This window comes from Ictidomys tridecemlineatus, chromosome 7, assembly GCF_052094955.1.
Source record: "Ictidomys tridecemlineatus isolate mIctTri1 chromosome 7, mIctTri1.hap1, whole genome shotgun sequence".
Classification (NCBI taxonomy): Eukaryota; Metazoa; Chordata; class Mammalia; order Rodentia; family Sciuridae; genus Ictidomys; species Ictidomys tridecemlineatus.
In genome coordinates this window covers 62,121,946-62,137,679 of record NC_135483.1, presented here as the reverse complement: position 1 = coordinate 62,137,679, position 15,734 = coordinate 62,121,946, and the positions used below count along the sequence as shown (strand labels likewise).

Genomic DNA, 15,734 nt, shown 5'->3' with positions numbered 1-15,734 from the left:
TAAACATTACAATTTTAAATGACTGTATCACATTCTTTGCAGTTTGTTTCTCAGTTGTTAGAAATTTAGGTTGTTTTCAATTGAATCTGTTACACATAATACTAAAATAATGATGTTAATACCCCTATATTTCCTTTCTTTAATTTTTTACCTTGGGATAAATACCTTTATATCAGAGTCATTGTAAAACAATGGAAATAATTCCATTACCCTTAAGTCTAGAGGATTTGTGTACCTATAACCTGCTGACAGTAGTGGGTAGCCATCGAACTCTTCCCAAGTGCATTAGCGATGGGTATTAATGGCATCGTTTTTCTAGTTATTCTTGTCTGTTTTTAAATAGATATATAATTTCTCTTTTCCTTTTCATTTATTTATTTGGAAATTTGAATACTTCTACATAAAGCATTTCTTTGCTCTTTTACTGCCATGATTGCTGTAAAGTGTCTTTCCAATTGATTGCTTATCTTCAAGATTCTTATTTTGATCGTTACCATCACAGACACTTAAACCCTTTATATGGTCACATTTGTTTCTTTAGTTCTAGTGCTTCCTGTCTCATGACTCCTAGAATGTCATCAGATAGTGTAGGTTTCTTGCTCATGACCAGAGTACAATTTGATATTTGGTATACACAATTATAAAATTGCTAAGGAATTGTGAAGGCTCAGTAGCACCTACAAGAGGCCCTGAAGGAAATGTTGTTGAAGTGACATAGAAAATTGTACTGATTGTTCTGTGACTCACCATATCTAAGCTATGCTGAGGCAGTTCACAATTTTATGCCCAGTGTTACTGGATTTATTTATAGCGACTCAAAGACCCTGGATCCTCCCCTGCCTCACAGATCTGGCTCAAGACAATAATTCCTCTAGTTTTATAGGCTTCAAGCTGTTTTATAATGTGGAACATTTGAAGTGAATTGGCACAAAGCACACTCAATACTGTTGTTTGTTTAAATTTAAAAGATGGCATGTGGCAATGTTGGATCTTATTAAGGAAATTTGAATGTGTCAATGCTCACATGACTCTTAAGGTGGCGTTTACCTTCTGTAAATTCTCAGTTCAGGTTCTCAGGTTTGAAGTTTTGAACATTTAAAATGTGAAACATGTATGGTGTGAATCTAGCTCTTTGGGGGCAGATTCCCATTAACAAAGGTGATAAGAGACTGAGGTAGAAATCAAAATACCAGTATCATTTTGCAATGAGAACCCCCAATGTCTTTTTAATTTTTTTAAATTTTTTATTTTTGAGGCAGTGTCTCACTAAATGGCTGAGGCTGTCCTCAAACTTGCAATCTTCCTGCCCCAGCCTCCTGAGTCTCTAGGATTATAGATGTATACCAACACACCCAGTTCAAATGTCCTTTGGAAATGCCATTATGATGAGCATATTATCTCTCTCAGCAGCATCCCTAGAGAAGTAAAAATTGTAATCAGGAGGTTCCCTGGTGAATATGGAATTAGAGCAAAGGGTGTAAGATTTTAGATAGTTAATCACAATGGGTATCTGGGGTCATATATGCATGTGCATTGACTACAGTGCTGGGGCCTGTGGGCCACTTCACATGTGCCCTTCTTTAGAGTGTGTGTGGGCTTTGCTCCCTTCTAGATCCTTGAGTTCTCTTATTCTTTGTATGGAGTTAGCTGTGCTTTCAAGTTCAAGTCTTTCTCCTGACAGGGTGAATTAGAGTCCCTCAGGTTCCTGCTTTCTTAATTTACAATCTCGCTGTAATTTGGCCTTCCTGTGGCAATTCTCAGGTCCTCTTGACTGTCATTTTAGGTGTGTTTAAAACATTTCAAGAGTCTCTTGGAGTAATTGGATGATTAATCAGCCTATTGTAAGATGGGCAGACTCCCTGGATTAGCTCTCAACGACAAACTTCTCTCCATGTTCTTGGGTGGGGGCACCTCTCAATGTCCCCCCTTTTTCCACATATGGCCCAAGAAAAAGGAAGGTTATTGATATTTGTCCAGTTCTCAATGCCTTTGATCTCTGGCATCTCTTCTTTGCTACCTCCTGAGAATTTTCCCTTTTAGGCATTCAGCCTTCACTTATTATTTTTATTTTTTGGCAAATATCAAATTATGCAAATTTGAGGTTGGGTTTCCCTCCTCCAAAGTTCCATATGGACCTCCTGAGCTGAAGCAAAAGGCCTAGAACCCCCCTGTGGTGCTCTTCCAACTTCCGGGTGCTCCATCGCAGTTGTGTCCCCAGACCATCCTGAAACGCTCTCCCCCTCCTTCTCAGGTCACCTGGTTGCTTCCTCTTCCTGGGCCTGCCTCCTGGGCTCTGCACCTGACTCCCCATGTCCCCATGAGCTCTGCCAGCTGCTGTGTGATAGGTGGTGGCAAGGTGGCATACAAGATGCAAGGGTGCAACGGCAGTTGGGTCATATCCTGGACAACTCTTTGACAAAGCAAATGGAATAAAATGCTCCTGAAGAAATCATGTCATTCTTTTGGAGAAAAATACTTTAAAATAATAATAATACTTAAAATTTAGTATTTAAATATTTAAATTAAACTATTTTAATTTAAAATATTTATTTATAAGTAGTTAACTTCATAACATTTCACAATGTCTAGTGCAATGGCTTGAACTAATAACACAAGTGAACATGTAAAAAATCAAAATTGTATATGTGAACAGTCTTCCACTGTAAAGATATCAAATGTAGTTTATTGGGCATAAGCACTGTCCTACAACAGTGACACTTTTGTTATAAGAACTTGATTACATAATCAGGAAATTATGAAACTCAGCAAAAGTTATAGCTGCAAAAATGTTCCTCTTCTTCTTCCATAATAAATTAGATGGTGGTAATGCATGTAAAGCACATAAAGAGACTGCTAATAGTTTGTGTGATATGTATTTTTGATTGATTGTGTATATATGCATACATATATATTGTTCGTGTGTGTATGTTTCAATTATGTAGAAACAGTTTCATCAACCTAATCAGTGCAGATAGATAAACTGAACAATCGAGTCTTGTGAAGACACATAAAATTTCTCTTTTTGCAGAATGAGTTGTCATCATATTTGCTAAGTGAGTCTCATGTATACTTTTGACTAGAACATTACTTTGATGATATTGAACTAAGTGATTTATGAGTATGCTCAAATTCAGCTCTATCTGGATTCTTGAAAAGAAAATTGAAATATTAGCTGGGAAAAAAGTAATCATATTGAATGTACAAGATATCTTGTTTGGAGAATATAAAAATAGCCCTGTAATTTATTTAGCATGTTTAAGTGTATATAGTACCTTTAGGTTTAGGATCTCATTACATTGTAATAACTTGTGAAATAATACATTATTCATGATTTCATAAATGAAGAAACTGAGATTTCTTTTATAAGTGGCACATTTGGGGCTCTAATTTCAGGACTTTTCCTACATGGTGATCACTCCTGGAGAAATAATGTTTATGATTCATAAAAGGGAAAGAGATGATTTCAGATGGTTATATCTGGTTGTCAACAATAGTAATGACAAGCACTAACCTCTATGCCTGAGACTATGTCAGAGTATTTCCGTGTATATGCTAGTCATTTGCTTGTCTGTTCTCAGGCTCAGTATCTGCTCTTTCTCTTTCTCTGTATCTCCAGGAGCTACACTTCTTAGGCTCTTGTATTTTCTGAATTCTATATCCTCTGGGCAAGGAGAGTCACAGGCAGGTGACTACAGGATGGGGGAAAGTAAAAAGCCTGAGCCTTTCTCTCCCTTCCCTCTGCCTTGTGTGTTCTTTTCACATCCAGCAGCAACTCATTCGGTGTGGCATTAGATCTCCGGGCCCACCAGGGCTCCAGCTACTTCTAGTGAACTCACCTTCCTTTGTCTTTCCGGCACCTAATCTCTGGATGGTCTCAGTTCTGTTTGGCAACTTGCTCCTTCATGCCCCATGGAATAAATTTCTAACCAATTCTGTCCACTTGAAAGACTTAGAGTGGTTCTGTTTCATAACCAGACTGTGCTGCTACAATAGGATATTGACGTAACATTCACAACATTCTTGGAAGGAGGTAATGTTATTATCTCCTTATGGATAAGGAATTTGAGGCTTAGAGGAAATCAGTGATGTAACCAAGCCCATACAATTCATAACAGGGACGGATATCTGGGACCCAAATCCAGCCATCTTGTTGCCTGCCTCTAAGTAACGGGTGACATGACACTGAACGAGTGCATTCTTGTGCTAGGCCTAGGGTCTCAGTATGGCTATATGCATCACAGAATCCTCACAACAATCTCCCCAGACATATGAGGTGTTGGGCTCAGAGTCATTAGTTTCACAAAGGTGTAGAGATAGTAAGGGGAGGGCAGAGATGAGATTCAAACTCAGTTCTGTCTGGCTCCAAGCCTATTCTTTCTATTCTTACTAATTTCCCCCTAAAGTTAACATGCATCACAGCCACCATGTGGGATGTTGTTGAAATGCAAATCCCCCATTCCCTGTCTCCAGAAATTCCAATTTGTCTCCATGAACTCTTATGTACATATAGGCACTCTCAGGTTTGGGAAGGGGCCCAGGAATATGTATTTTGCACAACTTCGCTATGCAATGCTGAGGTCACAAGGGACCAACCCTGCTTCTTCTCTCTGACTTCCCTGTTCTACATGTGGCACCTATGTGGCCCTGCATGCCTCTTCTCACAGTTCTCAGTTTCCTCATCTGTAAAGGGAGAGGTTGGACTAAATGATGTCTGAGGTCATTCCAGGTCTTTGCCAAGCCCCCTCAACCTGTGGGCTGCAGGGATGCACACATCTTCCCTGGGGGACTTGCACTCTGCCACCAAGCCCTCTGCAGCCAGCAAGCAGCCCAGTGCCAGGAGCCAAGGTTTCTCATGCCCTCCACAGGCTGTGAGGCTCGACAGGCGCCCCCTGGCTTGAGGTAAAGGAAAGCCCTGTTTATCAGATTGCAGTAGTTGGCAAACTGGCCTTCTAAAAAGGAAGTGGATTGTGGGGTGGGGGTTTTTTAATTCAGGGAAATATTTGAAGAACTGTGTTTGCTTGGAAAGGTCATTAAATAGGTTTTGTTCCCACACCCTCTGGAAAAATGATGCTTCATTAAAATGGCAACATGAGGTGTAGTGAAAATGGTGAAATTGGGAACGCTGAAAAGACACATTCACTAGATTCCACTTAAAATGTAAAAGGAGTGTAAAGAAAACAAATGGACATTTTCTCGAGGCAGCTGAGCGATACAAAACACAGGCATCTTTGTCCCCTTCTTGAAAACTTCCACAATGCGTTCTCCTTTCTTCCTCTTGACTAATCTGTACTTCTAAGAGGTGTTGAGTTTCGGCCAAACTTTCTGCTTGCTCGCATCAAAGGCTGCCCTCTTGTGAATAGCCAACCCTCACCTAACGATCGCCTTACTCACTCCTGACCAGCGGACGCAGGTCAGTCCCCATAATAATTAGCTCACAGACAGAATTTCCAGGCGGGTTCCAGGAGCATCCATCACAGGAATGAATGGGAAGCCCATGTGTGGGAACTGCAGGGGTGCCAGGAGCAGAGCACTCCGCCACCCTGCCACCCCACCACCCCGCACTTTGTCCGCACTTTGTCACCAAGGGATGCTTCCTCAGCTCCTGTCTGCACCCCCCCACCCCTGCCCCCAGCTTGGGTTGACAGAACAAGTCACGCCAGTTACCAGATACATTAAGAGGGCCTCTGCGGCACCGGGCGTCGACTCTCCCATGCAGGCCAGGCGTCTTAAGTTTCTCTTGGAAGATGATCTTTCCCCAACCCCAGATGTGTGTTGGTTCAGCTTGGAGGTTTGCCTATGCCCCACCAAGGGCCGTGTTCTGCAGGACTCTGTGTTTCCCAGAGCAAACAGGGTACCCGTGGGATTGAGGTTTTGCTTCATTCTTTCCTGCTTTCTGCTGCACTCGCTCGTTTCTCATGCTTTCTTCTTTGCTCTCTAATATGAAGTAACGGGCCACACATATTAGCTAATAATGAGTAAGAGGAAATAGGGCACTCTGAAAATACAACATATTGTCAACACAGAATCCTCCCTTCCAATAACCCTTCCTAAGGCCCATCTACCTCCTGATCTCTCCTGATCTGGGTTGGGGTCTTGGTGACGTCCCTGGCCCAGACTGTTTTGTTCCTTTCCCATTCTCCTGCCGCCTCCCCACCCCCACTTGGCCGATTCAGAAAGAACCTGGGGCCTGGGAAACAGTTCAAGATCAACATGAATTTGGTCAGTTCTGATGCCTGCAAATTGTGGTGTGGTGCTACCTGTGCCTGGTATCTGTTCCTTTGCCCATTATCTGGATCTTCAATATCAAAAGGTGTTGAGTTTTGCCTTGACCAGTAGCTTGGAGTTCCTGCCCTACACTGGGAAGGAGAGTGGCAAGGGGTGCAACCTTGGGGGCTCTGGGCCACAACTTCACGGTTCTTCCAGATTTCTGCGCATCGCGAGGTTTTCTTGAGATGGGGATGGCAGGTGGGGTGTGGGGTGGGAAGGAGACACTTGGAGACTAAAGAAAACCCAACTGCAGAAGCCTAGCGACAGGTCTAAAGCAGCATCAGGTCTATGCTGCCCCCTGGCGGTCATATGATTTACTAAACTCGGCTCACTACAGTTCGAATTAGTTGTCTGGCCCAGTGATGGTCTCCTGTTACAGTGTGGAAGTGTAGAATTGTGGGCAATCAGTGAGACTAGATCAAGGGCAATAAAACCACAGATATAAATATTCTCATAGGATTGAAGACAAACCATTTTACTGTGGGAGCCTTTCCATCTCATCTGGTAAGGAGCATAAACTAGTAAACAATGCCAAAGTAAAAATAACAGATCCGGTGGATTTAAATTGGATTTGACAATGAAGAGTTAAAATCATATTTATTTAATTTATTTTGACTTTCACCAATGTTTACTTTAGCTTTTTGACTCATCACCCCCATCCCACATCCTTACATAGCTCAGTGGGGAGAGAATGTAATACATTTTTGATTTCTACTTCACCTGCATGGAAGCAGAGAGATGGAGGCCTTTTCCAAGTCAGTAGAAGACTCAGGCTTGCAGGCCTCTGATTCCAGGATCAGAGGTTGCATGTGAGTCAGGGAACCTGGGGCAGGACGACAGGGTTTCTTCACTTTTGGGTTTGGTGGCTTCCTCTCTACTTTTTCTTATTCTTGTCACGACACACTAGAAACATTTTGTCTGCTGTGTACACTATGTTAGGCATTTCAAATATGTTTCTGAAAGTTGTCAGTGCTGTTCTCCATGAGGCCTGAAGGCAGAATTCAGTGTTTGTAGTAAATAAAGTACTAAAATTATATCAGCTATTAAGAGGATGGATTATTTCCAAGTTGCTTAGCCATATTGGCTGAGTGTTGAATTCAGCAATGGTGCCAACACATTATGCACAAGAATCTTGTATTCCTGGGTACTGAGAGTAACATTGAAGATAGTGATACAGGGTTGTCTAGGTGGGGATATTAAGGGATGGTTCGTAGAGTTTAAGAAGGAGATTATGGAAATGCAATAGAAGGTTCTAGAAGCTTTGCTAGGATGGTCTCTCCATTGGACTAGTTCCCAGAGAGACTGATATAGAGAAGATAGACAACACTGGAAGCTAGACACAGAGATTTTATGGTGAATTTCCAAGGAATATTCACTCCCAGTTATACTCTAAGTTTTTGCTATGGGCTGAGTTATGTGTCTTCCTCTTTCCCCCCCTTTCAAATTTGTATGTTGAAATCTTAGCCCCAAGTTCCACACAGTGCAATTTTATTTAGAGATAGGGTCTTTAGAAAGGTAATTAAGCTAAAATGAGGCCATTAGTTAGAGCATTAATTCATATGACTGATGTCATTATAAAGAAAGAAAATTGGGACACACACATAGAGGGAATACCGGCTAAAGGCATAGGGTGAAGATGGGTGTTTACAAGTCAAGAAGAGAGGCCTCAGAAGCGACAAGCTTGCAAGCATCTTGATCTTGGACTTCCAGACTCCAAAACATGGGGAAAATATATTTCAGTTGTTTAAACCATAGGTTTCACCTAGAAATAAATCTAGTTTCCCTTTAAATTTGAGGAACCTGACTAGACAGCCCACCCACTCAGAATTATCACCAAGCAAGTAAAAATCATCAAAGTCACTCTGTAAGGAACTAAATATCTTAAAAAAAAATAGGAAAATGATTTGTTTGAAAGGCATCCAGTATCTTTTAGTAGACAAGATATATTAGCATGATTTCTGGAAAAAAGCCCAAGTACATGCCCCAAATATGTACACCACAGTTATGACTGAACATAAATCTTCCCCCCTCTCATTCTGTGGAAGGAATCCAAACAGTATGAAAAAAAGGTGTCCACCTCTGAATGAATTTATGGCCAGATTTCAGGGAACCAAGCTACAAAGTTTTCAATTGTTGCAAGAAAAAAAAATTCACTGATGAATTTTTCTTGAGCTCTTTTGAGATACCTGGTATTTAACTCTTAGAATACATGAATTGATGAAGTGCAACTGAAGATTTAGTGATAAAAGAGGCCTTAGCACTGCGCCTTAGTTAATAAGCATTAACCACCCACGGCAGGGAAGAGGTGACTTGGGTGATAGCGCTAAACCTTGCAGAGCACGTCTGATGGCACAGGTGCTAATTAAAAGTCTACAGATTTGACATATTTCAACCAGGTTTTTACAGAAAAACTAGGAGATGTGACACAGAGTCAAGTACTGGTTTGATTTTGGTCACACTAGGGATGGGACCTTGAGTAAATTGCTTCATCCTCTGTGCTTCAGTCTTTTGCAAAATGTTGTTGGTAATGCACAGGAAGATCTTGAAATGGTGCCTGGCTCAGGCCAAGGTTTCAGCAAGTGTTGGCTATTTTTTCTTAACAAAGGACAGTAGAGGTGTTAAGCAATTTGCTGCGTATCTCAAGTACCATTGCTTTTTTTTTTTTTTTCTTCTTTGCAGCGTTTTAGGCCACTGCAACTATTTGGGCTCCCCAGCGCCCCCTGCTGGGCATACCATCTTTGTAGGTACTGGGCACCTTATTTCTGCCAAGGCACATGTTAAGGTTGACTTTCATATGTGTGATACCTGCTCTTTCACCAAATATTTCAGTGTGTGTCATCTAAAACCAAGAACATTCTTTTACAGAACCACCATAAAATGATTAAAAATTAGAAAATTAACATCCATACACTAGTATCTAATCTAATAGATCTTACTCAAATTTCACCAGCTGTTTTACTTATGGCCTTTATAGGAAAAGAAAATAGATCATGACCAGGATCCAAGACAGGGTTCCACATTTCATTTAGATGTCATGTGTATTTAGTTCTTCCCTCGCTCCATCTGGAACAATTCCCCAATCTTTTTGTTTTGTGGATATTTTTAACTTTTTTTTTTTTTTTTTTTTACTTTGACAGGTAAGAGTATCGGCTATTTATTTTGTGAACTAGTCCTCAATTTGGAAACAGATTTGTTGCTGGGTACGGTAGTGCATGCCTATATTCTGAACTACTGGGGAAGCTGAGGCAGGAGGATCCTAAGTTTGAGGCTAGCTATGGCAACTTAGCAAGACCCTATCTCAAAATAAAAAGAACTGGGGCTATAGCTTGGTAGAGTACTTGCTTAGCATGCATGAGGCCTTGGACTCAATCCTGTGTCAGAAAAAAAAAGCAGATTAGTTTTTAATGTGCACTTTCTGGAAACACAGTAAACTTTACCCATAGTAATGAAAAAATGGTGGGAATATATAAGGCATCTTAACAAACACCATGTAGGGATATTTGGACCATGTGGGAATATTTTGAGGTAAGTGAGTCTTCCAAATAGCATTTAAAGCAAACTATGTTAGTGGATATCATGATTGACTTTGTTGTGAGAGTTGTTTACCATTTGTCTTGGTCAATTAGTTGCCTAAAATCATGGACTTGATTTAGGCCAGTAAATTAACTTCTGTCCAGCTCTAAAATCCTTCTAACATTGTGGTTTAAGCCTTCTCACACTGGCTTCTTATGGTAAGGAACATCCCAGTTTATACCACTTTAAGGAACATCCTGATTAAACTACTTATCTCCAACTGTTCAATTCTTTCTTCCTCTAACCTTGACATTTTTTATTCTGGGTTCTTCGTGTAACTCTGTGCCTCATTTTGACCATGTGTGCTGTTTTGGAAAAGGCACCCGCACAGGCCTGTGCACAACCCTCAGCTCTCTTACTGCCTGGGCTGGTGGCAGTTTATTCTTCCCAAGAAACCAGTTGCTGAATCACCCCTGAGTAGTAATGCAGACAATGCATTGGCCTTGATGATATTGTTTTCCAAGTAGCCTTTGTCAGGCACAGTTTATATCTCCCCGCCAAGGGGCCTATTGGCTGCATGATAGCTTTGGCGTAAAAGAAAAAGACAAATGTCCACTAGAATGTTAGGTTTTGGAAGTGAGTCAAAGAGAACAATGACGTTAGAAACAGACAAAATTCTGCTCCCACTTATGTAGTGTGGGGATGGAGTTTCTAGTTGCTGTTGAAATACTGGAAAATAAGCTATCTACTGAAAGGTGAGGATGGGAGGGTCTATGAATTAAAAAAAAGGGAAGTTTGAGGTCCAGAGAGCTGTTTGTATGTGATAGTTACAGAATGGACGGAAATGGAACAGTTTGCACTTTGCAAAGCACATTCAAGTATCCACTTATCTATTCATCCTTCCTTCCATTCTTTGTTGGCTCTGAAAATGCTGATATGGAAAGAGGGAAATCCTAGTCCCTTTGGTGGGGCAGGCATCAGAAAGGATAATTACAATGTGACTCAGTAAGAGTCATAAAGAGGCCATGAATGGGCCTTGAGGGGTTAGAGATGAAGGATTAATCCAGGAAACATATGGAGTGGGAACAGTCACTCTGGGTCTTCTAGAATGTGTAGGGGTTTGCTGTTTGAAGAGGAATGGAACATTTCAGACACTAAGACCTGGAGTAATATCCCAAAAGGAGCTGATCTCTGGAGGTTGGGGGAGGTGGAGCATATGATTCTGACCAACTGTGTATCTGAAACCACGCAGAATCAGCTTAGATAAAACCAGGAAGTGGAGAAGAACATCACTTGAGCCCTGTCCTAGGCCTTCACTGATTCTCCTTTTATCTGTTGGAGGGAAAGAGCTTGAAAATAATTTAATGAGAGAGGTTTGAAAAAAATCCTTCTCACCCTGGGCTGTATCTTGGAATCTCCTTGGAAAGGTTTTGAAAATCACGTGGCCAAAGACTGTACTCATGCTTGAGGGTGTGGGGTGGACCCAGCACTGACCTGCTTGGCAGAGCATCCAACCTTGATTGGGAAGGTCTGCTGCACCTGTTCCCCTGCCAGGAATATCTGTCTGCGTGTAAGAAAGCATGCAGGGAGACATCCATCTCTCAAGACAGGGCCTGTGAGTCTTTCAGAGCAGGGGCACACCCACTGTCCTGCTGCGCTGGCTCTAAATTCTAATGACAGCAGCGTCAGCCTGTGTGCTCGTGAAAGCCACCTCAGTTCCAGGACACACTTTCAAATAAGATTTGCTAATGTCCTCTAAAGTTCCCTTGTCTGTTTATACCATACTCTTCTGTTAATGTTTATAACCAGGCTTTATCATCCTATTAGAGAATGGGAGGAGGCACATTGAGGGCTTCCGGTTGCTGGCAGTGATGCTCCATTTCTTGACTGAGCATTGATTATGGAGTTGGGTTCATGTTTTAAAATTAAATTTCATTGAGTTGCTTGCTGACCATTTGTGTGCTTTTCAGTAAACATGATACTTCATTGAAAAGTTGACTTAAGCTGGGCATGTGTAATCCCAGTAATTATGGAGGCTGGAACAAGAGGATCACAAGTTCGAGGCCAGTCTCAGCAATTTAGCTAGGTTCTCTGTGAATTAGTGAAACCCTGTCTCAAAAAAAACAACAACAGCAACAGCAACAAAAATCGTCTTAAAAATAAACATTTTCTAAGCATATAACTTGTAACGTAATGAATGCAGAGATCATTTTTCCTTTGCTTTAGTCCCTTGAGGCTGACATAGCCTCAGAATGACTTCCACCATGGCTCTGCACTTTGCCAAGGATGCAGTTCAGTGTCCAAGCAGGGACAAGGGTCACCTATGTGTAGAAAGCTGTGGTGGGGTGTGGGAAAGGCAATCGTGGATTTCCTGACTTTTGTGCATTGATGGTTTTGCTCACAGAGTTGTAGCAACCCAGTTTTGTAGGCTGAATGAAACCATTGGCAACTTTCTGATTTGTTTTTCAGTCAGAGTTTAAACTGGTAAAGAAGCCAAGAATTCCCAAGCTTTCCCAGGCAAGTGTGGAGAAACACTGGGACGCCTTTTTCTCCTTCTTCGTCCATCTGCAGGCCAAGTGTGCATCGGTCACAGGAAAACTCTGAATTGAGCTTTGTGCAAGCCTCTGGAAAGAGACCCAAGTTTGTGTGATGGGCAGAAGTGACAGTGGTGGTGGCAGTGACATCTGCAGAGCTAGGTCTGCTCCTATCTGCAGCAGAATGCGTGTGGGCATCATTTTATGAGAACAATCCACCCAGGATAGAATGGGGCTTTTGACATCAGCTGAGACCCAGGCTGCCTTACAATGAGAGGCCTGTTGGTCAAAGGGAGGACTGTCTAATGAACTGAGAATCAGAGGCCAGCTCTGGCCATCTGTATGTAGGATCCGGATGGTTTGAGCCACTCTTTTCCGTAACTAGCTACACTGAAGCACATTGATTTTCAAAGAAAGTAACTGCAACAATAAGTTCATATTTTCAGACTGTGAACCTTAAAAAAATTTTTTTTTGTGTGTCTGTGTAAAAAGCATTATGTAAACATTAGATACTACCAAATAGCATTATCTCAATGTTAGATGCTATCATTTTATTAGTAAGTGAGTCTGAAAAAGTATCTCTCTCTTGGCTCTGAGGTCAATAATGATAATGGGTTTTTCCTTACACTGGGTGGCAATGTTCTGTCAAGGATATGAAAGTACTTTGTGAAAATGAAATTCATTAAAGACCTTAATAATCTAGTGAGAAAGGCAGGTGCTCATGACTGTCACCACTTGGCAAGTGAACCCACTGAAGCTCAGGGAGGACAATGACCCAGGAAACAAGGTCAAACTGCAGGTGGGGGGCGGAGCTAATGTCTAATGGTGTCCTCTAGCTCCCTGCACAGGGGAAAGGAGACACCAGGCTTGCATTGACTTCTCCTGGCAGGCTTGTGATTCCCAGCCAGAATGCAGGTGGCAACATTGTGATTCCTGGCGTAACCTTCAATGCTTCAGTGCTAATGTCTGCCAATGCCAGGCACCAGCAGAGTGTCACTGTGCAGCTCCCAGGCTTAAGTGAGGCCTGCTGAGGTTTTCAGAGCAGCCTCTCATTTATTAGTTGGGTTGGAAAGAAATCTCTAACGCCTAACTGGGTACCTCTGGATTATAACAGCTGTGTCTTATAAGAGATTTGGGAGGGGGGTTGTTTTCAAGGTGACTTTCAGAAACTATCACCTTACATTGGAGTTTCCATTCTGTTCCAGGAGGATAACTTGCAACATTTCTAAGTTCAGAAATTGAACTATGCAAAAAAAAAAAAAAATCAGGTTATATTTTTACACATACAACTCATTTTGGCAAATGTACCTTCATGCCAATTTCCCTTCTTGCTCCCCTTCACTGGCAAGGGTCCTATTGGAAGAGTTTTATGTCAAATGTTGACAATCTTGGAAGGTGTCCTGCACAGACATGACTGCTTGGCCAGGGGCTGGAGTTTTCACAGTTGAGCTGGGAGAATGGAGGTCCCTTCTAGTCTGAAATGTCATGATTTCAGAACTAATTCGTTTCAACTCATAACATGAAATGATCTTAGCCACCTTTTATTGGATGCTGCTTAGATTCCATGTTCTGTGCTAAGATTTAACATCATTACTCTGGTTTTTCTTTTCTTCTTTCCTTCCTCTCTCTCTCTCCTTTATTATTATTATTTTTTAATTTTAAATTTTTGTGGTGTCTGGGATTGAACCAGGGCCTTGCACCTGCCAAACAAGCACTCTACTACTGAGCTCCAGCCTTTAGCATCATGACTGAATGCTAACCAAACCTCTGCTAATATCATTCTCCTTTTAAACAAGGGGAAAAAAGAGGATTAGGGAAATTAAAGCCTTCTCTAGTGTCACAGATTTAAAATTTAGCAACTGAAATTCACCTGGAAAGTTATTTTAGATCATTCTAATTCCATGGGCTAAGCCAATGATGGAACCAGAATTAAATTTAGACGTCTGTGGTTGCCACCTTAGATAAGCTCTTAGGGTGGCTTGTACTGGTTCTTTTATAGGGAAAACCTCCAACAAGCACCAGAGAGGTCTTGGTCACGTGCTTACCAGCAACCCCAGGATTAATGTCATCCTGCCAGTTTGGGATCCACTAATTGTAATCAGTCCAGTGCACTTGAAGAGATAATGTGTTAATTGTCACCCATTAGCACCATTGTGTAAATTAGTGTGATTTAGCAAATGCCCAGAAGAAAGAAACTCGAAACTTCCTAGGCCCGTGATTTCCAGGATGGGCAGCCCCAGTGCTGATATCGGGCAGCTCTGAGGAAGTGTTTCTCAATACATCTGCCATTCAATAAGGATTTGTTGACTTGTCAATTCACTGTCTTACTATTAAAAAAATCAAGGCATGAGATTTATTAGAGAAAGTACTCAGAATTTGGATTTGTGTGGTTGAATGTATACAATAATTATAATCTATTTAAAAATGTGGTTGTCACATTTAATATAAATATATAACATATAAAAGAAATAAATATGAAATAAATATGAATTTCTTCTTTTTTTGGGGTGGAAAGTTACTCCCACAATATGATCCTGGGCAGGGGTGCGGTGGTGGGTCTTATTTTTCATCCAGTCTGTGGCTAAAGGTATTATAAAGAATGCTTCTTGTCCTTCCAGAAGTGGGATGTGATTGCAGTCTGCTTTGATTCCTTTTAACTTTAAATGCCTTGAGACTTCAGAAGTCATTTCTATTCCACATAGGTCCTATTTTATTTAAATAAAGCAAAACATCTCTGTCAGAAAGATGTTAATAGCTGCAGTTATTAAAGTCATATGAAATATGCAAAGGCAATCTAACACTCATGGTGAAAAATACAATAATTATGAACGATTTAAGTTTTCCAGTTTAAATTTTGAAATGAAAATAAATTCAAAAGTTAAAAAAAAGAAATTGGCTTTATAGTATTGAGATATAAAGTACATGTTAGATACTGCAGGAAAGTATGTTTTATCTTATCACTCAATGCCTGTTAAAAAAATCAATACCTAGTGCAGATTTATCCATGAAGATAGAATTTGCTTAGATTGAGAACTTTTTTCAACTTTGATATATTCAAAAATACATTGGAGGACTGGGGATGCAGCTTAGTGGTAGAGCACTTTCCTAGTATAAGTGAAGCTCTGGGTTCAATCCTTAGCACCAAACAACAACAACAACAACAACAACAACAAAGAAAACATTGGAAATCATTTGGAAGCCCTCTGGTGACACTGCCCCCTGCTGGTTACCAGGAAGATGAATCATGTGAACTCAGACTGGGACTGCGGCTTGTGACTGCTGTGAGCACGCAACTGGACTCTGTAAGAATAATGCCAAGACTAAATATTAAGAACTGGGCCCCTTGGATTCTGTGAGGACATCAATAAGGTTCTACAAATCATGCAAAACAAAGGAAACTGACTCCAATATGCATCTGAC

The 15,734-nt window shown here is 41.1% G+C and overlaps 1 protein-coding gene across 6 annotated transcripts in view; it reads left to right on the top strand.

Moving 5' to 3' along the window:
- LOC110597892 (uncharacterized) overlaps positions 1 to 15,734 on the top strand; it is a 179,430-nt gene that overhangs the window by 67,410 nt on the left and 96,286 nt on the right. For 2 of the 6 annotated variants that reach the window (XM_078017075.1, XM_078017069.1), the window contains one exon: positions 12,250 to 14,798. The exons of the other annotated variants lie outside the window; for them this stretch is intronic. The gene's annotated coding sequence lies outside the window, so the exon portion shown is untranslated. Of the gene's footprint in view, positions 1 to 12,249; positions 14,799 to 15,734 lie in introns of those variants that run through there. 6 annotated transcript variants of the gene reach the window in all.